The sequence below is a fragment of the Bemisia tabaci genome, chromosome 9, assembly GCF_918797505.1.
Source record: "Bemisia tabaci chromosome 9, PGI_BMITA_v3".
In the NCBI taxonomy this organism is placed as follows: Eukaryota; Metazoa; Arthropoda; class Insecta; order Hemiptera; family Aleyrodidae; genus Bemisia; species Bemisia tabaci.
Genome location: NC_092801.1, coordinates 19,712,822 through 19,739,361, shown reverse-complemented (window position 1 = coordinate 19,739,361; position 26,540 = coordinate 19,712,822). Strand labels below are relative to the sequence as shown.

Below are 26,540 nucleotides of genomic sequence, written 5' to 3'. Positions count from 1 at the left end.
TTTGATACAGCACGGATTTTCAAGGACATTTTTTGAATATTCTCCCTTTAAATTTTTGAAGAATTGTCTGAGCAATCAGATCTAAATTATTTCAAAATAGTAAGAAAATTTTTTTATAACTCTCCTCAGGAGAAAATTATTCTTATAACTCTCCTCAAAAACAAATTTTTCATCGACAGAAAATTTGATAACACTGCCGTGATGGCGATGAGAGCAGTAGGTGTCAAATTTTCGAAATCGAGTTTCCTTCAACATTCGTCGAAACTCTTTTGGATGAAATCGCTGAAGTAGCCAAAACAGCAGAATTCGTCCAATTTTAGTGGCGTGGCGTGCTTTGCGATTTATCGATTAATCGGTCATTTAAACCCATGGAAAAGTATCGATAAACAGGGTGTTCGCAGCGACCACCTTAATAATCGATTGTTTACCACAGCTTCAAATGGGAAAATATCGATTGATCGCCACGCCACTGTCCAATTTGTATAAAAACGAGGCATACGAGGAAACGGCAAGAACGCAAAAATTGATGATTTTGTAGGCGAAACAGGCGTAAGAGGCATTTTTCCGCCAGAGAGTCGATGGCAGCAGTATCTTTGAGAGAAATAGCGCCTCTTTCTGTAAATTTCAAGCAGAAAATGTGTTTGTTGTGTGTCCATAACGCAACCACGAAAGCATGCGGAAGATAGCACTACACGCCTGTCTTGCCTAACATGAAAATGAAAAATACGCCATTCACGAAGTCTAAATAAAATTGGTCGTTTTGTAATAATCCAAATGATTTCCAGGAGTCTTTCAGATGATTCGTGGTAATTTGAAAAAGAACGGAGGCTTTTTTCAATAAAATTTTCCTCTCAGACGCTGATGAGCCAATTTTCTCAAAACTTCAATTTTGTCCTTATGACTCTCTTCGCTAAAATGGCCGAGCGCTCCACTACCGGCGATTCGTGCCGTGACACGCGAGTGGACGGGGTGCACCTCAAAACATTGTGTACACTCCAGCAGGCGCAGTGTAGGCAATTTACGCATCGGAGTGCATGCGTAATGGTGTAGTGTTTGAAGTATCTCTAGGATGTCGAAGGCGCTATATAAGGTGCGCGCGGACGAGCCTTCGATTACCCGCGACAATGGAGATGTTGCATGCCTGAGGAATTGGCGATTTGACTATTGATTCTTGTGTAAAAGTTCGCGAGAAACATGATGGTGCCACTGGTTTTCCCTGAAATCAACTCCCAAGCTTAAAAAAAGCTCTCAAATTGAGGCCAAAATGGAGGGGATATCCCACGCTATTCTGAGAGTCCACCTCTACATCAAAACAAACTCTCCATGCAAAGATAGGGAGCAAATACATTGACAGGGCTGCCACTATTTGGGGACTCGAAAACTGAAAATACGGCAACCCTGCTAATGTATTTGCTCCCTATCTTTGCATGGAGAGCATTGTCTTGATGTAGAGGTGGGACTCTCAGGATAGCGTTGGATATTCCCTCCATTTTGGCGGCAATTTGAGAGCTTTTTTGAGCTTGGGAGTTGATTTCAGAGAAAACCAGTGGCACCATCGTGTTTCTCGCGAACTTTTACGTAAGAATCAACAGTCAAATCGCAAATTCCTCACACTTGCAACATCTCCATTGTCGCGGTCAATCGAAGGCACGTCCGCGCGCACCTTCTACAGCGCCTTCGACATCCTAGAGATACTTCAAACACTACACCGTTACGCATACACTCCGATGCGTAAATTGCCTACACTGCGCCTGCTGGAGTGTACACCATGTTTTGAGGTGCACCCCGTCTACTCGCGTCTCACGGCACGAAACAAAAATTTTCGGACAGCCTCGTTGGACAAATAATTTCCCTTTAAAAAAAATAAAATGGTAACGGAAATTTTTAAACGTCGCATGGCGCTTGTGATACTTTAGCCAGAAGATGTCGAGATTACCTGTTAGGTCTAAAGAGACTTTCAATTAACGATAGCTGATTTTAAAGCCAACCTTTAGCAGTGTGTCGAGTTCGCTGGTCACAGAATCTTGTTTTGATGCTTGATTCGTAGATTAGCTAAAAAATAATAAGATCTGTCCAAACAGCAGCTTTCTACGTTCAATATTAACCGAGTCATCGTCCGTTGAAAAGTCGGGTTTTTGACGTCATCCACCGCGGTATAGTGACACCCTTGGTTTTGTCCACCTTGCTTTTATCAGTCCGGAAGACACTTATTTGCATTTGTTACTCAACATAAAACTCGGTTGTAAGCAATATGGAAGAAACCGAGGGTGTTATACTACCGCTGTGGATGACGTCATAAACCAAATTTTTCAAAGAGCGATATGTAGGTTAATATTACACTGGAAAAAAAAACCCAATGGATCTAGAGTCCAGACTCTTGGAAACATTGGCAAGAAAAAATACTCTTGATTCAATCGGATTTGTGCTTGAATCAAAACGAAATTCACTTAAATTAAGAGGCTTGGTTCTTGATTTAAGCTAGATTCTGATTGAATCAAGAACACCTCTTCTTGTCGATGTTTTTAAGAGTCTGGACGCTAGATCCGATATGTTTTTTTCCAGTGTTGAACGTAGAAAGTTGCTGTTCGGACACATCTCATTATTTTTAGCTAATCTGCAGGAATCAAGCATCGAAACTCGATTTTGTGACCTGCGCAACTGACCCATTCCGGAACTAAAGCAACAAATTCACTCTAAACCCCTCGGGTCTATCCCACATTAATTCACTCGTCAAGCAGACACTCAGGGCAACAGGCAACAGGTAGACAGGAGAGGCAACTCCGCGATGGAGAGGCGCACGGTACACGAAGCCCTCTCGTAACGCCTGACCACGCCAAGGCCGCAACCCGCTCGGCACGCCACAGGTGGTCATGATAAATCGCTAATCGTCGACTGACAGCCAAATTATCATTTAATCAAAGGCTCACCGTCATTATGCCGTCCTTACGACCTCTCTTCATCATCCGTGTCGGGTTCTCTCAATAGACGTTATGAGTGCCGTACGTCACAAATAAACGATGCACATCGATCTTTCAGTGGTATCCAGAGGAAATTTCCCAGCGCCTAGCTCATACAGCCGTGATACTGTCATACTTGATTTTCTACGTAAAAAACTACTGAACGTCATTTTTTAAAATTTGGGGAGATTTTCTTCGTCTGATAAGGCATATTTTGTGAAAACTTCAAGCCATACTGTAGGCTCGGTCTCCTTTAAAACAGTAAAATAGGAGCGGAGATTTTGAAACACCGCAACCGAACTACGCATTTTTGCAGTTTCACCGTCGCTATGAGACTTCCTGAGGAAATGTGCTGTTTAAAGTGATTCGATGGACGCCATATTTTGTGTCAGAACGGCATGCGATATATCCTATCAATTGGTTCCGTTTTTTCAGCTACTCGTCATTTTTCTCGAATTTTGAGATCGCAATTCTCTTGTCAGGAGACTAAAGCACTCACTTACCAATTTTAACAAAGAAAGTCAACGTAATGAAGGCGTGGTTTTTTTTATAGAGAAAACATCGCATACGATACTGATATCGAAACTGCAGTCGAATGCGATATTTTCTCTCTAAAAAAAACCACGCCTTCATTACGTTGAATTTTTTTGTTAAAATTGGTGAGTGAGTGCTTTAGTCTCCTGACAACAGAATTGCGATCTCGAAATTCGAGAAAAATGGCGAATAGCTGAAAAAATGGAACCAATTGATACGATATATCGCATGCCGTTCTGACACAAAATATGGCGTCCATCGAATCACCTTAATGAACGACTATGAATGCGACGGTGTGAGAGCGAAGAGAACCGTAATTGCGAAGATGAAGTTCTGAAAAAATGGGTCCAGTAGCGCCTGAGTGGAAAATTATAATGAGAGAAGCCTCCGTTTTTTGTCAAATTACCACTGAAGTTTCATCTGAAAGGCTCTCAGAAATCGTTTTGGTGATATAAAATATACCAATGTTATTTCAACGATGTGAATGGGGTATTTTTCATTTTCATGTTAGGCTAGTGTTAGGCAAAATGGCAAGACAGCAGCCGTATGGGCTATTTTTGGATGTTTTCATGGTTGCGTTTTGAACACGACAAAAAAAGTTAAGATAAGAGAAGGGCGCAATTTTCCTTAAATGTATAGCTCTCATTTGCTCTATATCAGTATTACTCATTAAAGGGCTGTTACGCACTTAGGGTTTTTTAAGATATCTCATTTTTATGAATAAGACAAATATTCCTTTGTTAGCTGAATCAGTAATCTCACCTAAATTAGTTTAAACGAATTTTGAAGGAAACTCAATTTCAAAAATTTGATTTTTCCTAGGGTTAGATGTATCATAGCTCCCAGGAAATCGATTGAGATGGGAGCTGTGAGTTATTTCAGTTGACAAGGTACCGTTAGCGTGGCTTTCTATGCAATCTATCGATTGATCTGCCATTTAAACTAATGGCAAAGGATCGATAAACAGGGTGTCCGCAACGAACACCTTAATAATCGATTTTTTTTCATAGCTTCAAATGGGAAAATATCGATAATCGATCGATCACGCTTCGCCACTGCATAAATTACCGCTCAATCTTCTCACCTTGTACTTTTAGAACGCTAAAAAAACTAGAAGGGAAACCTTTTCAAGTGCATGGTTTATCAAACAAAATTTGGCAACGTCCAAATGTCCTTACGACGTTATTCCTCAACTCGGCAGAATACCATGCCTCTGTCATTTGAACTGATGGCAAAGGATCGATAAACAGAGTGTCCGCAACGAACACCTTAATAATCGCTTCTTCACCACAGCCTCAACACTGAAAAAAAAAATATCGGTGTATATACTAGGAAAAGGGTAAAATTACAAAGAATTCGGAGTTCTATTTGATCCCAGTTTTTCTCGGTAAAAAAACCATTTATGGAATTGGTAATTTTACCGAGAAATCTAGGTAAAATTATTGAACTTTCTCGGTAATTTTACTGGACCTTGGTAAAAACACCAATATTTTTTATCGACTGTGGTAGAATTACCGAGAGAAAATGGCAAAGTTACCGGGAATTGATTACCAATAAAAGTGGTATTCTTACCTGAAAAAACAGTAAATAAGCCGGTTTTTAGGTAAGTTTACCAGCCTGTCTTGGTAAAATTACCAATAATTGGTAAAAAAAGTGAAATGGTAAAGGTACCAACGGACCGTGGTAAAAACGCCGAGAACTTTTTTCCGGTGCTGTTGATAGAGTAAAATTTGTAAAACTTTCGTTTAGTGTACCCTTGTATTATCCCAAACTCCTTGAAACGTTTTGATTACGTTTTTCCTCGACGCTGGCCATTTTGGAACCAACTAGTTCCATCCTCAGGTCCAACCACTTGGTTCACTGATCGGAAACGCATCAAAATAATTTTTCCGTTAACGCCTCGCCACTATAAGGCTTTCTAGGGCACGACGACTTTTGAATTTCGAAGGGAGTCATAAACGAGGTACCCTGAGCAGCCCGGAGCCCGTCGCGCCGCAGCGTTGAAGACGCGCGATGAAACGCCTAGCCTCGCCGCAGAGGAAGAAGATGCAGCAACGGTGGAGCGGCTAAATATTTAAGTTTAATTACTTGGGTTGCCGCGTTTATTCCGGCAGTCATAATGGGTTCTCAGTCAATATTGCAGCCATTCATTAAAGCTCCCGCAGCCGCGAAGACGAACTCCTGCGCTGCGCTGCACACTGCAACAGGCAGCCATGCAGCAGACACCGCGCAAATGGAGTGTTTAATGCTTTCCTCCCCCCCTCCCCATCGTGGGGCTCCGGTGCCCCCTCCCCTCCCCCGACTTCGCTGAGCCATCCCCGACACGTCCTCACCCCCCACCCCCTTGGAAACGCTCACCCGCCCGGCTCCCGTGGGATCCCATAAAAATGCGCGGGAGCTCCGAGGTAAATATTCGCGAAAAATTTGCGAGGGATTTTTACCGCGCGCCATCCCGCTAAATGGCGTTGCTGCATGAGGGATGAGGATTTTATCCTAAGTACCGCGCACTAAGTGCACCAGATGAAAACTACGATTTTCCAGCTATTAACTCTAATTTTCATCGTGTATTAACGTGGTTATTTGTTTAATTGGACCACTTTAGAGTCCCTTTATACTGAGAGTCGAGACAATGTGAATCCATTTCTGATTGGTGGGGAACCAATCCCATCTGCTAGGGAACCATAGTATAGGTCCCAATTGCAAAATGAACCTCGCATGATCCTGCAACGGCAAATTTTTGCGGGGTTGCTGAAGCGGGATAAGAATCGTTATGGAGGATTTTCTTTTTCTCAATAGTAAGTAAATACCCTCCTGATACGGAATTCATCATTCAAAAAAATCGAAAATTTGACCCTAGTTCCTTATTGCATAAAGCTGTCCAATTAAGACAGCAGTAACGCCCAAATCAAAACCCAGTTTTCTTCATTCAACCATACTATTAATTAATTGAACTGGCTGATTAAATTAAGCTAACACCGCAAATCAGTCTGGTCTGCAAGAAATGTGACTTATGGGGAAGCATTAACTGAAAAAAAGATCGAAATCACCTCCGACAGAACAAGACATTGCGATCAGGACAGGTCCAAATGAAGTCATATTCACCTTAATTTTACAGGTGACGAGTAATGAGACACCCAGCACACCAGTCTGCCTTCCGCCGCAAATCAAATACACATATCCGCCGACTTTTTTTTGACGATATTCAATGCTTCTAGACCGTGTGCTTACAGCTCAGATTACCTGCGGACTGCAGATCGCTTTTAGGGTCAAACGTGCAGCGCTGCTACAATCAAGATCTCGGATGAGCATTGATTTCCCACCTTCACAACAAATGCACAAATAAACAAGTAGGATTTCGGTGTCGAATATCCACTATCCCTCTCATTCCGAACCATTAGATTTGATAATAAGTGGAGGTCAATGAACATCTTTCAAACACTGCTCATATTTGCTTCGACCGCACACCGTAAAATCGGGTATTATACTCGCATTTTAATCTACTCTTGAAAATCAGTAAAACAAATCCTGCAAACTTCGATGAGGACAAATGGACGTATTTCTGCGAAACGGAACTATGTGCATTATGACGTGAGCTCTGCTATGCACATATTCTTATGGGTCTCATGGCTCATGTCTTAATGCACATAGTTCCGTTTGATAGAAATACGTCCAAATAAAAATCAAGGTAAACGGAATCAAGACCGAGACTCATATATTTCTTTCGGTGAAGCAGGTATAAAAACCGATTCCCAGTTTGGAAAATTCATCATATTCCCATTCGTCTCATCTAGCACTATCGTAGACCTCGAATCGCAATGGCTTTCTTCATCGCTGCCGTCCTCGCCTGCCTTCAGCTGGCCGCCGGAAACCCGTTCCCGCACTACCACGGCCACGCCGGAGCCGGGGGTCTCTTGCCCCGCGGAGGGATGTCCTGCCCCCGGGCGCCCCTGCCGGAGATCACGCCGACGGTGCTCCAGTCGGTGTTCCCGAGTCCGGTGACGTTCGGCTCGCAGTCGCCGGCCGTGCTCGAGCACGTGGCCGCCCCGCAGGAGCTCAACTACTTCGAGAAGCCCTACATCCTCAAGCACCGCAAGGGCGCCGCCCTCAACGTCTTCACCCAGACCCCGGTCGTCGTCGACGAGTACGCCGTCCCCGTCTTCAACGAGTTCCCCGGTGCACCCGCCGTCGTCGTTGAGGAGGTCGCCGCCCCCGCCTACGATTCCGCCTCCTCCGCCTCCGCCGCCTCCGCCGCCTCCGCCTACGCTGCTGCTTCCGCCTCTGCTGCTGCCGCCGCCTCCGCTGGAGCCTCCGAGTACGGAGTCTGGGGTGAATATCCTGCTGGACCCGGTTCCTGCTCTGCTTCTGGTTCCTGCTCCTGTGGAAGGTGCCGATAAGAAGTGAACCTCATCATACGGTTCATCGAGTCGATTTCCAAATAAAATTGATTGACGAAATTACTTTTTTGTTCCAATTTTTCTTCTTCTTCTAATGTACCCTCTGATGCACGCAATAAGTTTCGATAGTGACCTGGAAAGTCCTTAAAAAGAATATTGGAAGTTTTTTTAGGTTTCCTTCAGCCTCGTCTGATCATCACTTCAAAAAGGCTTTTAGTTTTTTGAATAGGCAAATTGTGTTCCGGAGAGTTTAAATAGTTTCGCCTTCATTCAAGAAAAATGGACGTTTCCTTTTGTTTTAACTTCAGTCGTCATTCAGAAGAGTAATATTACACGGAAAATTTTTTTTTTTTTTTAAAAAAAATCATAAAGCGGGCAAATTTTTCAACCATTTTCACCATTCAAATCTCAGTTTTATGAATAGCTCCTACCAAAAAAAAAATCAAGTTATTGTGCTGAGAAGAAAATGGCTAATTGCGAAGTGAATTTGAAGTTAAGTAACATTTTGAAGATTTTGAGTTTAGGTTTATGAAGTTTCAAGCGGCGAATAATCTTACAAAACGTTAATACTGCTGTTGCAGGACACAAAATTGAGTTTTCTCTTTGATTTCCGAAATAAAAATTGTGAATAAGCTCTAGCTTACATACACTCTTCTGAAAGTGATAAAAATGTCATTGCTTCATAACATGATATGTTCAAATCTGACCAGCCCGTCAAAAGACATACATTTTTTTCATAAAATATATACAATTGCGAGTAACAAGACAAGGAAGCAAACATTCACCAGGAAAGGCTGGAAACACCGTAGCCTTTTTCAGCAATTTAAAATAGAAATAAAAATAAAAATGTAAAACCTAGTAGTAAATGGTACTTCTCCAAACAAGACGGATAAAGATGTTCGCGTTTGAAAAAGTACAACCTACTACTAAGTTATACATTTTTAAATGTTTTTAAATACTTTATCCAACTGAAGAATGCTAAGGTGTTTCCAGCCGAAACAGCTTGGTGAATGTGTTCTATTCTAGCCATGTTACCCTACTTGCAGTTGTATTTATTTTTTAAGTGTACTGTTTCATAACGTTACTTCGATCATCCTGTACTGGACCCTGCATTATTGAAGGCGCTGTGAGCAACTATTCAAACTTGAAGGAGCGCATATTGCTTGCTCAAATATTGAAGGAGTTTTAATGGTCCAAGGAGGCAATGTCAAATACGAAGTCCACTAATACTTTTGTTCCTTGTTCAAGGATCCTGTAGCAAACATAATAAAATATTTAAATGTTTCTCTAAAACTGACCAAAGGGCGTATCATAGGATTTGTTTTTGGAAATGCTTCAAATTCGAAGATAAAATTGCTAATAATGTCAAAATGCAAATAATAAGGGGTATTTCTTTTAATAAGAAAATCAAACAAAATAAATAAAATGCAAAGATGAAAATTGACGTTCTTGCCCCCGCAGTATTTTGAATCACTGATCCCGAGGCTCTCAGAGGAAAAATAATTCAAACTGGTAATGTAATGTAGCATCACGCCGAGGATGTTGGACATCATGCTCGCTCACCCATATAACAGTTTGTAACGTTTTTCTTCGCAAAGTAAATATAAGCACTGCGCTCAGTACTTTTGAGTTTACAAATTTTCTGATGCTTTTACGATTTTAAGAACATGTTTAGTGTTTGTTGTTTCCAACTTGATTATTGACGGGGGGATATGAAGTTTAAACAATTCAAAAATGACTGTTTTTTGCCGTCCTAAATGGCTGAAGTTACAAAATCTAATAAAGGCTGAAAACATGAAGAAGATTAAAACTTTAATTTTTTTCAGTTCAAAATAGATAAAAATACTATCAAAAACCCGTGATGTTCTGCTATAAAATTTAATAATGCGTGCAAATGAATAGGATCAAGAGGAGCTAATCGTCTCGCAAATCTTTAAGCACATATGTTCTTCTCAGATAACTCTTTTTTACGTATTTCCTTCCAGCGTGAATAGTCCAACTTGTAAGTTGACTTTCTTTCATATTGTAATGTATCGTTTTGCATGAAGCTTCAATGAAAAAATACACCCAATCGTACTTGAGTTTTAATATTATTCAACGGCTCATTTTTATCCTGAGCATCATTAATTATCTTTTGTTACCTCGTTGATCTGCTTTGATTTTACGACAGAGGCTTGAAAATTCGTAAATACTCATGATCAATTTTGCCGATGCATTAAAAATGATTTTTTGCTTGTAATATTGCTCTCGTAAATGACGATTGAAGTCAAAACAAAAGAAAATGTAAATTGCTCTGGAATGAATGCGCAACTATTCAAACTCTCCGGAACGCAATTTGCCTATTCAAAAAACTAAAAGCCTTTTTGAAGTGATGATCAGACGAGGCTGAAGGAAACCTAAAAAAACTTCCAATATTCTTTTTAAGGACTTTCCAGGTCACTATCGAAACTTATTGCGTGCATCAGAGGGTACATTAGAAGAAGAAGAAAAATTGGAACAAAAAAGTAATTTCGTCAATCAATTTTATTTGGAAATCGACTCGATGAACCGTATGATGAGGTTCACTTCTTATCGGCACCTTCCACAGGAGCAGGAACCAGAAGCAGAGCAGGAACCGGGTCCAGCAGGATATTCACCCCAGACTCCGTACTCGGAGGCTCCAGCGGAGGCGGCGGCAGCAGCAGAGGCGGAAGCAGCAGCGTAGGCGGAGGCGGCGGAGGCGGAGGAGGCGGAATCGTAGGCGGGGGCGGCGACCTCCTCAACGACGACGGCGGGTGCACCGGGGAACTCGTTGAAGACGGGGACGGCGTACTCGTCGACGACGACCGGGGTCTGGGTGAAGACGTTGAGGGCGGCGCCCTTGCGGTGCTTGAGGATGTAGGGCTTCTCGAAGTAGTTGAGCTCCTGCGGGGCGGCCACGTGCTCGAGCACGGCCGGCGACTGCGAGCCGAACGTCACCGGACTCGGGAGCACCGACTGGAGCACCGTCGGCGTGATCTCCGGCAGGGGCGCCCGGGGGCAGGACATCCCTCCGCGGGGCGAGAGACCCCCGGCTCCGGCGTGGCCGTGGTAGTGCGGGAACGGGTGTCCGGCGACCAGGTGAAGGCAGGCGAGGACGGCAGCGAAGAAGAAAGCCATTGCGATTGGAGGTCTACGATGGTGCTAGATGAGACGAATGGGAATGATGAATTTTCCAAACCCGGATTCGGTTTTTATACCTGCCTCATCGAAAGGAAATAGATGGATCCCAGTCTAGATTCCGTTTACCTTGACTGTTGCCCGTCGTATTTGTCCTAATCGATATCGGTAGACATTTTGTTATGAGTATTTTCAAAAACAGATTCAAATATTATACCGCATCTAGATAAAAGTTTGAAATGAACATCTTGGACTCGAATAATCATTATCAGCATCCTTGGATTAGATCCCACGGCTCAGAAAGAAAGTCATGGTTGATCCATCGCAGATTTAGGTTGTTTATTTGTTGGCAAGGAGGATGAATAGCGCCAGTCTGCTTGTTTGATCTTGATTATCAGCGTTCCTCCACATTCCGTGATAAGCAAGAAATTTGAGCAGTAAACAGAGGCTTCAGAAATATTGAGGGGCACAAAATATCGAGATGATGTTTATTTCGTTTGAGGAGGAAGAGAGGCCAGTGAGGACTGGGTCTCCTATTTCACATGGCGACCGTGATCGGAAACCGATGGATCTGGATTTAGAATGTAGACGCGATTTCAAAGAGTTATGCGGAATTCTCGTGGAGTGAAAATGTGAATGTACATACATACATATAAGTCGCTTTACAGCACTCCCTCGCGCTCTAATGTAATATTCGTAAATCAAACGTACATATTGTATTGTCACAAAAGCGCGGTGTGTAATTTTCACCGGAACGTTTTCATTGAAGTGATCGACATGCAGTAGAGTAGTTTGATGTGCAGCAATTTCTTACACATGACGGATTCATTAGTAAAGTGCACAAGTTCAGGATTAAATCAGACTATGGAAAAAATTAGTAGAAAATTTATCCGTTTATTATTAGAGGAATACGACCTATTGCCGCGTCAAGAGACTAGAGGACAAAATGAGCTCAAAAGACTTTCATCCGCGATTTCCGCTGATCCCTTTGTCACAACAGAAATCCTCATCCTCTTAAAGTCTTTTTGTTCAGACACATTTTCTTTAAAAATATTGTAACGAATACAATTATATGCGCCTTGTATCAATTAAATGTATTTAAAATCAATAAAATATACAAAAGTATTGAAAAAAGTGACGTTTGAGTATACAGATTACCTATCTGGAAGAACAGGAATAATGGAATTCTATGTCTCGTGCTTTATCTTAAATGTGACGAAGGTACAAATCTAAATAATATAAATCTATGAAATTTCTTTATCCTGAATATCCTGATTTTGTAGATAAAACCGCTCTCTCTGCATGATACCAACATCACAATCTTGCTGTTAGTGATAGTATATTGAGGGCGTTTTGATAACTTGCTTCAATACAAGAAGGAGGACCCGAAAGAATAATTGGACGTTATTAACGAGTGAAGGGTGTTGCTTTATCAAGACATTTGAAAATATCGTATCGCTACAATGTATTGCTTCAGCGCAAACGTGCATTTTTCAAACTCTAAATATAGATAAGTCACATTTATTTAGTTACATCCCATAAGTCAGCCACTCTAATCAAAGTCTAGTTTTGTAACAGTCGAATTGCTGGCGTTGCCGGAATTTTTTTTTTTTTTTTTTTTTTTTTTTTTTTTTTTTTTTTTTTACGGTGATGAAGATTGAAAGCTCCTCAACGAAAAGAGCTGAAATCCCGTGCGGAACTAAAAAACCACGACAAATCAAGTAACATAAGAAGGGTCAACATTAAAAAACTTCAATTTTTCGAATGCTTGATTGAATATTTCGAACCAGTTTAGAGAGCCATTTATTTTCGTCCTACACTGAAAAAAAAAATGTACCTTGGCTCAAGCATGATGATTCTTGAATTTGCCGCCAAGAATTTTTTTTCCGTATTTTTCTTGATACAAGAAAAATGATCCTTGAGTTAAGCCAAAAAAGTAGTTTATTTTAACTAGCAAAATTCTTGATTCAAGAGGAAATACTTCATGGCGGCAAATTTAAGATTTTTTTTTTTCAGTGTAGGTGACGTCTCGACATCACGTCATCGTGTGCCATGAGTTAACACGTAACTGAGGATGGCTCTCGGAACTAGTTTGAAATCTTTAAAACAAGTTAGCGAAACATTTGAGTTTCTTAGTGTTGACCCCTATTTTGCTGCATAAATCTCTAATTGAATCGTACTTAACAAAGAGGAACCAGCGCGATTACATTGTTTTCAAAATTGTGCAACTTCTTCTTTTCTTCTAAAAATATGCAATACATGCACGGTATTCAAATTTACACACTTATTTTTCCTTAAAATTAACAATTTTTTGATGGGAGGAAAAAACTATTCCCTATTCTGCCGTGCCAAGGAAAAATGCCGTATGAACATTCGAGAGTCGCCAAATATCCCCGGATAAAACATGTATTTTTGAGGATTGTTGTGCATATTTTTCTTTGACATTTTCAGATATTTTGGATCAAATTGCGAATAAAATTGTCCGGAAAATTTGAAGAAAAATATTCAAAATTTATCCAATAAATACGTTTTATATTGAAGGAAATATGACAATTTCTGAAGGTTCATACGGCGTTCTTCCTTGGCACGACAGTATTCTGGGAAATGTTTCAGATGATTCTGAAGAAGCAACATTTTTACAACACTACAATGGAGATGTTGCATGCGTGAGGGATTTGCGATTTGACCATTCATTCTTATGTAAAAGTTCGCGAGAAACACGATGGTGCCACTGGTTTTCTCTGAAATCAACTCCCAAGCTCAAAAAAAGATCTCAAGTTGAAGCCAAAATGGAGGGGATATACCACGCTATCTTGAGAGTCCACGTCTACATTAAGACAAACTCTCCATGCAAAGATAGGGAACAAATACATTAGCAGGGTTGCCGTGTTTTTAGTTTTGGAGTCCCCAAATAAAGTGGCAGCCCTGTCAATGTATTTGCTCCCTATCTTTACATAGAGAGTTTGTATTGATGTAGAGGTGGACTCTTTTAGGATAGCGTGGGATATCTCCTCCATTTTGGCCTCAACTTGAGAGCTTTTTTTGAGCTTGGAAGTTGATTTCAGAGAAAACCAGTGGCACCATCGTGTTTCTCGCGAACTTTTATGTAAGAATCAATAGTCAAATCGCAAATTCCTCACACATGCAACATCTCCATTACGCTGGCGCTGGTTCCTTTTTGCTAAATGCGATCCAAATTTTCTCCTGAGTGTGCGGAAGAGTGGCATAGCCGAATCCCTCTCGAGTCGACTCCGGGACTCGAACTTCCAATCCCTGCGACAGGGCCTCGATAAAACCCCGGCATCCGAATCAGGAAACGAAAGGGGCAACGGAAAAGGGACCCGCAGCTCGGGGGGGGGGGGGGAGGGACGGGGGGCTACGGCGGAAAAGAAACTTGTGGCGGTTTCCACAGCAAGGCGAGGCGGCAGATTAGGAGTGAAACGTGGGAACGTCGGCCGTATTGATTAAAGGGCTCACGCACCCGCGGCGTTGCCGCTTCGCTCGATTTAATTCCTCTTTTAACACGTTTCCAGGCGGGTTTCTCGGATACTTGACAACGGGGCCGCAAACTTATCAAGTCCGACAGTCGGCACGTCCCAGCTTTCATCCCTCAGCCCCCGTCATCCCTGGACCCGATTCGCGTAACGATGTTGAAAGTCGCGAAACCCTTACGTCGCACAGAGGGTTGAGTCGATGGGAGGGGTCGCTGAGGTCGCACATGATTTAAAAACTTTAAAAGCGCATATCTTCATGGATATGAAATCTTGATGTTTTAAAAGTAATATCATTGGTTTTCTCGTGAATTTTTCTATTAACAGCCCCCCTTAAAATTGGATTGCATTTTGCAAAAAGGAACCAAGAGCATTCCAATGTTGCTTAGATTGTGCGACTAGCATACCTTGCGATAAAATTACTGAAACCTTACAAAAAATTAAATTTACAAAGGTAATTTTTGTATTGAATTTATAGTTTTTGGGAGTAAACACAAAACTTGTTCAGATGATCAGTTCATATTTGGAAGTCGAAAAAAGTTGCACAATCTTAGCGACATCGGAATGCTTGTGTTTCCTTTTTGCAAAATGCAATCCAATTAAAATTGTGACGAGATAAACGTAAAATTTTACAATTTTTGTCCAAAATTTCATGTCCGACTTTTTCCGAAGGCTAAATCCACTGTACGTCGATCTCCGCGGATTTCTCGTCACGTTTCATTTTTTCGATGGGATTATTTCCTAGAATTTTAAGCGCTTGGCGAGTCGACGGCAAATCTCCTAAACCACGTATCTTGAGGAGCTTGGATAACAAGGCGCATAAGTGCAGTTCCTAAAAAAATTGAGATATTAAAACCCTCTGTGTCCTAGCGTTACGAATTCGTAGCAACGTATTTCTTGGGTTTTTAAAAATTGAATCCTTTCTCTAAGCCATGATTTTGCAAATTTTCATGAGTTTTTTTCTTTAGACTGATTCCCAAAAATTCCAAATTTTGAAAACAAAATTTGGTACACTATGTTTTTTCTGCAAGCTGCAAAATAGATTAGTGTCCCCTAGAATCTGAGATCTAATATTAATTCATGCCTTAGAGGTTAATGATTTCAAGGACTTAAAACTAGTCTTAATGCACATTTTGTGAAAAATTCGCTTCCAAATTCCAATTTTTAAGCATCAGAAAATCAGTTTGAACTTTCTTTCCGCCGCAAGGATCCACGCAAATTCGTAACTTCACGCACGCACTTCTTGAAATAGCAAAAACTGCACTAATGTGCTTTGTCCACCAAGGCCCTCAATCGTGGTGTTTAAAAATCTTCGCTCCTACTTTAGTTTTTTGGTGAAGAACATTTCAAGATCATTCCCTGAATTTTTTTTAAAACTTCACACAGCGAAGCAGAATCATGGATTTTCTTAAGAGTAGACGTTGCGAGGTTTTCCATTTAAAAAAGTTTCATGTTCCACCAGGAAGCCAATGAGAACTATGCTTCAGTAAAATGGTGCCTCTTTCTGCCAATTTCTAACTTTAAAGTTTGTTTGTTGTGTGTCCGAAACGCAACGACGAATTTATGTTGAAGATATCACTTTTCTAGCTTGAAAATGAACAGAGTCCTTTATATCTAATTGAGACTAAAATTCCTCAATTTTTAATCATCGGAACGATTCCTGAGAGTCTACCAGATGATTGGTGGCAATTTGACGAAGAGCGAGGAAGTGCCTCCTGAATTAGCGTGAACGGAGCGCCTTCCATTTTTTTACATGCAACACGCGTGTCCTTAGAGTACAATAGTTGTATGTATCAAGGCGTTATTATAAATATCATTGAATGAGAAGTGCTTATCTTGACTGGGATATTAGCACGAGAAGAGGCTCTGCCCCGTTTTATTTTACCTGAAAGTTGAAAGAAAAATTAAATTGAGGCAAAAAAATAGGTCAACCAAGATTATAATTGGATCACATTTAGCAAAAAGGAACCAGCGAGATTACAGTGTTGATTCTTCATATATATATATATATATATATATATATATATATATATATATATATATATATATATATATATATATATATTATATATATATATATATATATGAGTCGCTTTTATAGCGCTCTTTGGCGCTGTGCGACGCCTAATCGCCACAAAGCTCGGTCTTCCCACAGGTCATCAGGGAGTTGACAATCTCTTATCTCATTTAACACCCCCTGTCGCCAACCTCTCACTGGGCGTCCCCTACGTCTCCTCCCAGGAGGAACCCAATCAAGCATCTTTTTTGGCAGCCTCTCTTCCGTCATCCTATTGACATGACCATACCAAACAAGTTGTTTGGTCATGACGTCGAACACGATGTCATTTTCGACTTCCATTATCTGACGCACTCTATCATTACGGACCCGATCTCTCCTAGAAATTCCTGCTGACCTTCTCCAGAAATCCATCTCCGTTGCTCTTAGCATATCCTGTGTCCGTTTCTTCAGCTGCCAAACTTCACATCCGTATGTTAATATACTTTTGACTACAGCGTTGTATATCCTCCTCTTGTTATCTTTGGAAATCCGCTGATCCCAGAGGATTCCATTTAAAATCGCTATAGCCTTCCTTGCTAAGGTGTTCCTTTCCCTGATAGCTTGATCCGTCCTTCCATCCTGGGTCAACCGCACTCCCAAGTACTTAAAGTGCTCGCAGCCTTTGATCTGCTGCCCATCCTCCAACTCAATGCTTTGCTGATCACCGCCAAAAGTCATCTTCTCAGATTTGGATATGCTGACTTCCAGACCCCACTTCCGATACTCTTCTACTAGCTTGCGCATCATGTATTCCGCGTCATCTTGATCTTGAGCAACCACCACCTGGTCATCAGCAAAGCACAGAGTAAACAGAGTTTCGAGATCACCCAAGGGGACACCCATACCAGAGCATTTCTTTTTCCATTCTTTTAGCACGCACTCGAGATAAATTTTAAATAATGTTGGCGACAAACAACATCCCTGTTTTAAACCCTTAGTCACATAAAATCCCGCTGACAACCCCCCATGGCACTTAACTTTGGTAAAACTCCCTTTATAAAATCGCTTAACAGCGTCAATCAACCCCCGTTAAAATTCGATTTTTCCAAGGCCTCCCAAAGTTTCACCAACGGCACGCTGTCATACGCCTTCTGGAGATCCACAAAAATTAAATGCAGTTCCTGAGCTACGGCCATTTTCTTCTCAATGACCTGGACAATAACAAAGAGGTGATCTATCGTAGACCTGCCAGCTCTAAAACCAGCCTGCTCCTCTGCTTCGTGATCCTGCCATTCGTCCTCGATCTTCGCTTTCAGTATCTTCCCGTACACTTTGCTTATTGTCCCGGTCACTGAGAGCCCCCAGGTCGAGGTTGATTCTTCATAATTGTCTAAAAAATCTCCCAGATTATCAAATAGTTTTGGCTCTTCGCCAAAAAAGCATCAATTTTAATAGGGCATAATGGTGTAAATTGTAAAACTGTACATATTTTAAGTATTTTTAATAGAAAAGGAGAGGTTGCACGATTTTGAAAACACTATAATCGCGCTGGTTTCCTTTTGCTGAATGTGATCCAATTATGATGAAAATTGAAAATTCTATAATTTATTTTTTTAGCGGGAGTGTACTTTTCTCAAAATTGATTGTTGAAATTTCGGTGAGCGAGTTCCTCCATCGCAACGGCGCTCATCCTCTTCGGAGAACTTAAAAATGCGCCCACATAGAATAAAAACTGCTCGTTTTTTTAATACGAAATCCTTAGAGCTTTCCCGCTTGCTTAGTGTTTTTTTCTTCGTTTCTCGTTTTAAAAACTTCACACCGAAAAAAAGTATGGTAACATCTGCTATTAGTCTACTCGATTTTTTACTCAGTGATACTATTTAGTGAAAATAACCAGAATTATGGTAGTATTCACCAGAATCTCAACGCACTGGAAAAAAAACACATTGGATCCAGAGCCCAGACTCTTAAAAACATCGACATGAAAAAGTACTCTTGATTCAATCAGAATCTAGCCTAAATCAAGAACCAAGCCTCTTAATTTGAGCGGATTTCCTTTTGATTTAAGCTTACATCTGATCGAATCAAGAGTCCTTTTTTTGTCAATGTTTCCAAGAGTCTGGACTCTAGATCCAATGTGTTTTTTTTTTTTCCAGTGCGGTGCTCATCTTCAGGGAACCTAAAAACGCCTACGAAGAAAAAAACTGATCGTTCCTCTAATACGAAATCCTAAGAGCTTTCCCGCTTGTTCGGTGTTTTTTCTTTGTTCCTCGTTTTAAAAACTTCAGCCTTCTTTACCGATTGTTAAGTTTTTATTTTGTCGCGTTCCCATCCAGAAATCGCATAGACTCACTCGAAGAGCACGTGGAGTCGCAAGGAAACCCTCATTGAAAAATAGACCGAGACGGCTCCATTTATCAAGAGAAATAATTACGGAGAAGATATCGCCTCGGGGCTGAATGACTGGTAAAATGAGAGTGATGGGAGGAAGGGGGCATAGAGACATGAAACAGACAACCGCTGGTAAAGTGAAAAGCTCTAGCCGTTGAATAGCGTTGCGGAACGGAGTGAATAAGGGGGAGGGGGCTTGGGAAAACATCAGAAACGAGTCGGAACATAGAGCTCATGAGTCAATGAAAGATGCGAACGTTTCGGATCGGGAGAGCTTTTCGCTTCCCGGAGGAGAGGCTGCTGCGATGTTGCCGGATTGCTTCGCGATTCGAGCCCGGTTATCGGAGAATCACGACCGCAGTCCCGTGCTAAGGAAGAACGCCGTATGAACAATTCCAGAGTTGCCAAATTTCCTTCGTTCAAATGTTTATTTTTGAGGAACGTTATGAATATTTTTCCTTGAAATTGGCAGGGTTTATAGGTAAAGTTGCGAACTAAATGGAGATGTTGCATGTGTGAGGAATTTGCGATTTGACTGTTGATTCTTATGTGAATGTTCGCGAGAAACACGATGGTGCCACTGGTTTTCTCTGAAATCAACTCCCAAGCTCAAAAAAAGCTCTCAAGTTGAGGCCAAAATGGAGGGGACATCCCACGCTATCCTGAGAGTCCACCTCTACATCAAGACAATCTCTCCATGCAAAGCTATGGAGCAAATAAATTAGCAGTAATGCCGTGTTTTCAGTTTTAGAGTCCCTAAATAAGGTGGCAGCCCTGTCAATGTATTTGCTCCCTATCTTTGCATGGAGAGTTTGTCTTGATGTAGAGGTGAACTCTCAGGATAGCATGGGATATCCCCTCCATTTTGGCCTCAACTTGAGAGCTTTTTTTGAGCTTGGGAGTTGATTTCAGAGAAAACCAGTGGTACCATCGTGTTTCTCACGAACTTTTACACAAGAATCAATAGTCAAATCGCAAATTCCTCACACATGCAACATCTCCATTGTCGCGGGCAATCGAAGGCTCGTCCGCGCGCACCTTATACAGCGCCTTCGACATCCTAGAGATACTTCAAACACTACACCGTTACGCGTACACTCCGATGCGTAAATTGCCTACACTGTGCCTGCTGGAGTGTACACCATGTGTTGAGGTGCTAGAGAAAATGCTAAACTACGTCCACGGTAAACTGACCAAATTCAAGGTTGAGTTGGAAAATTGTTTAATGTAAAATCAGCATTTGAGACTTGTCAACAGTATAGAACAACATTCAATCGTTTCCGTGTATGCTGCAGTAGTGGATCCAGAGTGAGTTGGAAGGGGAGGCTATTTTCTGATGTCAAATGTAGGATCGGGGGAGGGGGAGGCAACCCTCAGAGCAAGGGAGCCATGTGGTCCTCCCCCAGGAACTTTTAAAATATTCGGTCTTCCCAGATTGAATTTTTAGCATACAATTTGTGCATCATTTGGAAGTTGAAAATTGACAAATAAAACCTCTTTCAGCGAAATTTTATCTCAGTACATCGATATGGACTATTTTTTTCTGCGGTGTTGAGTAACCTTTGGTTTAGTAAATGATTAGTCAGTCCTGTCTTAAAACTATTTGCGAAAAAAAAGACGTCGTTTCAGACAAAACACCCGTTATAGGGAGCATTATTCCTACAGAGAGTCAATGAGAACGGTGCTTTCAAGAAAAATACTGCCCTTTCTTGTCAATTTCTAATCTGAAAATAAGTTTGTTTCGAGTTCAAAACGTAACCGCGAAAGCATGCAAAGGATAGCACTTACGGCTGTCTTGCCTAACAAAAGCCCAACTAATTCAGTTAGTTAAGTGATTTTGCACAAATGAAAGGAAAGTCACTCGAGTATGATGAAACAACGCACGGATTGGTGACTAAAAACATCAATCTTTGTTTTAATCTTCAAACATTTATTCAACTATCGGACTGAAATTTTACACGAGGGTTTAGAGAATATTTGACCCAGTTCCCATATTTACTTAGTTTTCATTTTCTTTTATCAGTGTACAACCGTTTATCTGAGTCAATTTTGCTTTGCCTTTATAAATCGGTATTTTCCCCCAAAAAAGTCAGTTTTCCAAGTGAAATTAAACTTCCTGGGAAAACTTCGCACGATTAAGAAAAACTACGGTGAATTTAGCTGCCAAAAATACACGAGGGCGCATGTTTTGAAAGCATAATAAAATTCCTTTGTTCCTAATAACGAGGCCTCTCGGTTGCATGTCTTCCTCCGCTCATAAATCACAATGTTATGCGTGTTATGTATTCTGTTGTTATGCATCGGGAGGAATAGGGAAACCATTTTTTCAAGTGTCTAATGGAGCTTTTTCCACCTAATTTGTCCCGCTGAAGTAAAATATGGCCTTAGTACTTTTTTTCTAGCATCTACGGAAAGTTGAGGTTTTAAAAAGGGGGGTGAGGCCTTGAGCTGAAAACCTAATATCTAAACCTGACCACCTAATTTGTCCCGCTGAAGTAAAATATGACCTTACTTTTTTTTCAGCATCTACGGAAAATTGAGGTTTCAAGAAGGAGGTTGAGGCTTTGAGCTGAAAACATGCCTTTTTTTGAAAATTCAGTTTTCCGAAAAACTCGTGGGTTCTGAAAATCTAACTAGAGCCAGGTTTCAAAGAACTTTTTGATGTATCAAAAAAAAAAAAAAATTTCGTGATTACAACATAATGTGATAAATAAACGGTTACAGGTCATCCAAATCCTTTTTCAGTGTTGATAATTAATATTCTCCCCCCCCCCCCCCCCCTCAGCACTCACTCATGGACATTGATTGACATTTTAAAATGCAACCAAACATGCCTGAGGAAACATAAAGTCTCAATTATAATATTAATAAGATTAGTAGGCACTGACAGAAATTGTGCTCAAATGTGACGGACTAGGATATCTACACACGGAGAAAAAAGTGTCAGGGGTTATCCCCTGAAATTGTGGCACTACCCCAATTTGTTGGATGATATGGACATTTCCAATTAATTTTGATAGTATCGCAACTCAGGTCGGGGTAGTACCGCAACATTTGGGTTAGTAACACAATATATTGGGATAGTATCACAATTTATTGGGGGAAATGCCACAATTAATTGGGGTAGTACCTCAATCAATTGGAAATGTCCATGTCATTCAACAGTTGGGACTTAACCCCTACCTCTATTCTTCCGTGCAGAAAAGGGGAAAAGAAAAAAGAAAGAACGAAAAACTTCACTCGCGGACTTTTTTCGAAGGAGCAAAGCTCCTCAGCCCGCGAGTATAAAAACACCACAAGTCCGCCCTAACGTTCCCTTGATTTATTTTTTAGCGTTGTTACATTCCGAGGTAAAAAACAGGTGAACTTGCTCGGAATTCCGCCCTCGTAGAAGAAACCGGATTACTCTACTGTTGCTGATAATGTTGGAAGGGTTTCAACAGCTTGCGGGGGAGTTGGGAAAGGGGCGGCTCTGAGAGGAAATGATGCTTACGCCGCGGCAGTAACATCTCCCTCGGACTGGAAATAATTAAGGACGGCGGAAGTGGGTTTAAGGCGGAAGAGTTTGGCGCAGGACGTCTTCCGTTCGGAAGTTCTCGCAGTCTTGAGACGTCTCAATTCAGAGCGTCGAACTTTGACGCGCGCCCGACTTGGCACACTGCTTTCTCTCGACGATTTTATCCACCTGGATGTACCATTTTTACGTTTCATTTTTTATCGGATTTTGCACATGCGGCATTTTGCATCGATATATCCTGCCGCGTTACCGAAGAGGGCATCATTCTGCCGTACTAAAAAAGAACGTCGTATGTGCCTTTAGACATTGCCATATGGGCGTATTTCTGCCAAACGGAACTATGTGCATTATGACGTGAGCCCTGTTGTGCATATATTCCTATATCGGGGCTCATGTCTTAATGCACATAGTTCCGTTTGACAGAAATGCGCCCATATTTCCTCCAAGAAAAACCGAATTCACTGAGAAAATTGTGAATATTTTTCCTCAAATTTTTTAGTCAATTTTGTTGGCATTTTGCATCGACATATCCTGCCGCGTTACCGAAGAGAGCATCATTCCGCCGTGCTAAGGTAGAACGCCGTATGAGCCTTCAGACGTTGCCATATTTCCTCCGAGAAAAACCGAATTTACTGAGAAAATGGCATACTTCTCTCTTTCGACGACTTTATTCACCTGGATGTACCATTTTTACGTTTCATTTTTTAGCGGATTTTGCACACGCGGCATTTTGCATCGACATATCCTGCCGCGTTACCGAAGAGGGCGTCATTCTACCGTGCTAAGGAAGAACGTCGTATGAGCCTTCAGACGTTGCCATATTTCCTCCGAGAAAAACCGGATTAACTGAGAAAATTGTGAATAATTTTCCTCAAATTTTTCAGTCAATTTTGTTGGCGTTTTGCCAGGGCTGGATTTACCTACTTGCCGCCCATGGGCTGCCTGTATTTTGCCGCCCCCTTCTCATTCGTATTGAAACATTAATAAAAACCATCAAGTGAACATGCCATCGGGGGAGGGGTGCATAAGACGCGTTTACTCGTGTTGAACACATGTTTAGGGAATGCCCTGTCCACACTACTAGCAAAAGTTAATTTTCGTAAACCTATCTCTATGTGGACAAGGCCTTTCATTCATAAGAAATGAACGAACAAATTATGAAAGAACAAACATGAATGTGGTTTAATGATTTTAACTTCCGCCGCCGCGCCGCGCAGACCGCACCGTGTTTGGCGCAATGCGTGAAGTATTCACGCAGTCTTGTAGGCGCCATGCGTTTCACGCTGACCGCGCTGCGTTTGGCGCAATGCGTGAAGTATTCATGCATTCTTGTAGGCGCTATCCGTTTCACGCTGACCGCAATGACCGCACAGTGTTTGATGCCATGCGTGAAGTATTCGTGCAGTCTTGTAGGCGCTAATATGTGTTACATGCCGATCGCCGCGCTGAGGGCTTCTCCTTTTCATCTCAAGTCCTCGTCACCATTGCTCTCTGCGCCGCGCCGTTCCAGGCTAAATTGCGTGTTTGGTTTCTCTCTTAACTGGACTGATTAAAGGTGCTGTCTCTTGTATGAAAGACGACAAAATTAAAAATTACTCTACTCTCAGGAAATGAGAGATTTTGTCACCTTTTCTCGTTTGTAATTTTTTTTTCTAAATCCGATATTTTTTTATACATGCATATAAAAAAATTGCAAAAATTTGCCACCCTTTAGATTTGCCGCCATGGGCCGCGGCCCATGTGGCCACCCCCTTAATCCGACCCTGCATTTTGCATCGACATATCCTGCTGCGTTACCGAAGAAGGCATCATTCTGCCGTCGTAAGGAAGAACGCCGTATGAGCCTCCAGACATTGCCTTATTTCCTCCAAGAAAAACCAAATTTACCGAGAAAATTGTGAATATTTTTCCTCAAATTCTTCAGTCAATTTTGTTCACGATTTAATCCGAAATATCTGAAAATTTTAAAGGAAAATATGCATAACTTTCCTCGAAAATACATGTTTTTTCGGGGAACTTAGGCAACTTCCGAATGTTCATACGGCGTTTTTCCTTAGCACGGCAGCACTGCGATGGCAAAAAGTAATAGCGAGTAAAGTGAGGTGCCGTAAATGCCAAACTAAAGTTTTAAGAAAATGAGCTTTGTAGCGTCTGAGCCCAAAGTTTTACTAAAAGTAGTCTAAATATATTCACAATTTCCCTCAAAAATAAACATTTTGTCAAAGGAAATTCGGCAACTCTCAAATGTTCATACGGCGTTCTTCCTTTGCACGGCGGAGTGGTCCATTCACCTGCTCGACGCGGGCGGCGGGAATCGATTTTCAACCGGGCGTAAAGTAGGGTACTTCTCCGTCACGGCCTGTCGGGGCGAGCCCCCTTTTTCGTTCTGTGAACTAGCAGTTAGTTCTTTTGGGTGTGAAAAACCCTGATTTTTCGTATCGTTTTCATAGCATTTTTTCTTGTATGATTTTTTCTCGCACCGCGTCAAGGACGGCGCATGCGGCACGTGTTGGGCCACGTGCGGTCCACGAAAGTTGCATAAGCGGTTATGCAACGGAACTTTCCATCGATTCTCGGCACGTGCGCCTCCACGTGTCGGCCACCTTCGTTACATAAGTGCGTTATGTAACGGAATTTTCCATCATCTCAGCGGTTATGCAACCACTCTTATATATACTCGGCCACATCAGTTGGTCATCGCCACTCTGCCACTCTCAGTCCCTTGGACTACACGGTACTCTGCCACGCTCTGTCTCATAGACTTCACGCTAGTACTTACTGTCTCTCTGCAGTTTTGCTACACTCTCTCTCTCTCTCGAGCACGCCTGATTGGATGCTCATCTCTCTCACTCTCTCTCTCGAGCACGCCTGATTGGATGCTCATCTCTCTCACTCTCTCTCTCTCTCGAACACGCCAATTGTGGATGTTCATCTCTCTCTCTGACTCACTCTAGAGCACGCCAAATGTGGATGCTCTCCTCTCGTTCTCTCTCACTCTAGAGCACGCCAAATGTGGATGCTCTCCTCTCGTTCTCTCTCTTTTTGAGCACGCCAAATGTGGATGCTCCCTTTTCTTTCTCTCTCTTTTTGAGCACGCCAAATGTGGATGCTCCCTTTTCTTTCTCTCTCTTTTTGAGCACGCCAAATGTGGATGCTCCCTTTCCTTTCTCTCTCTTTTCGAGCACGCCAAATGTGGATGCTCTCTTTTCTTTCTCTCTCTTGTTGAGCACGCCAAATGTGGATGCTCTCTTCTCTCTCTTGCACGTTTGAGTACGCCAGGTACTCCCTTTTTGCTCTCTCTCTCTTTTCTCCCGGGCGCTCGCTGATGAAACCCGCACCGACTGTCTTATGACGTCATCGCGACTCTGAGAGCGCCCACAATCCCTTTGGTAGATTGGCCTGGTCCTCCGAGTTTCTCTCTCTGGCTGGGGCCGCGACATGGTCCTCCGAGCCGGATATTCTTTTTAGTTATCAGATCCGAAATATCAATATTAGGCTCTTAAATAACTAATACGTACTTAGCGACTAGTTTTTAAGTCTCACTTCTCTCTCTTTTTTGGGTGCTTTTATATTTGCTCATTTTGACCACGATGTCATCTCTGAAAGCTACTCAGCTTCAACTCGAAAAACTTTTCAGTAGAATTCAGCGTTTTCACGACGAAATTAAGGATTTAAAATCCACTAATGCTGAGGACTTTTTGGTTCGCACAGCAAAAATTGACGAACATTTTGCAGACTTCGAAAATTATGCTCAGAAGTTTTGGGAATTTTCTATGCAAGACGCCAAATCTGAAGCCGATGAAAAGTTATGTTCAGATTCTTATAAGCAAAAATGCAAGGCTTACGAGGATCTTTATTATATTGTTGCACAAGCCGTTCAAAGGTGCAAAAAGGCAGTAAAGTCATCAGAAACGGCTGAATCACTTAGGGCCAGTTCAGAAGTCCGACTTCCGAAAATCGATCTCAAAACTTTCGATGGCACGCGAAAACAATGGCAGGTTTTTTATGAAAATTTTAAGTCATTAATTCATGATAAAAAATCCTTAAGCGGATTGCAAAAACTCACGTACTTAAGTTCAGTTCTTAAGGGTCACGCTGAAAGTTACGTTAAGAACGTTC

At 41.7% G+C, this 26,540-nt stretch overlaps 1 protein-coding gene across 3 annotated transcripts in view; it reads right to left on the bottom strand.

The window, feature by feature from the left end:
* The window catches only part of LOC109034814 (uncharacterized), an 89,376-nt gene that overhangs the window by 39,308 nt on the left and 23,528 nt on the right, over nucleotides 1-26,540 (bottom strand). The gene's annotated exons all lie outside the window — the stretch shown is intronic.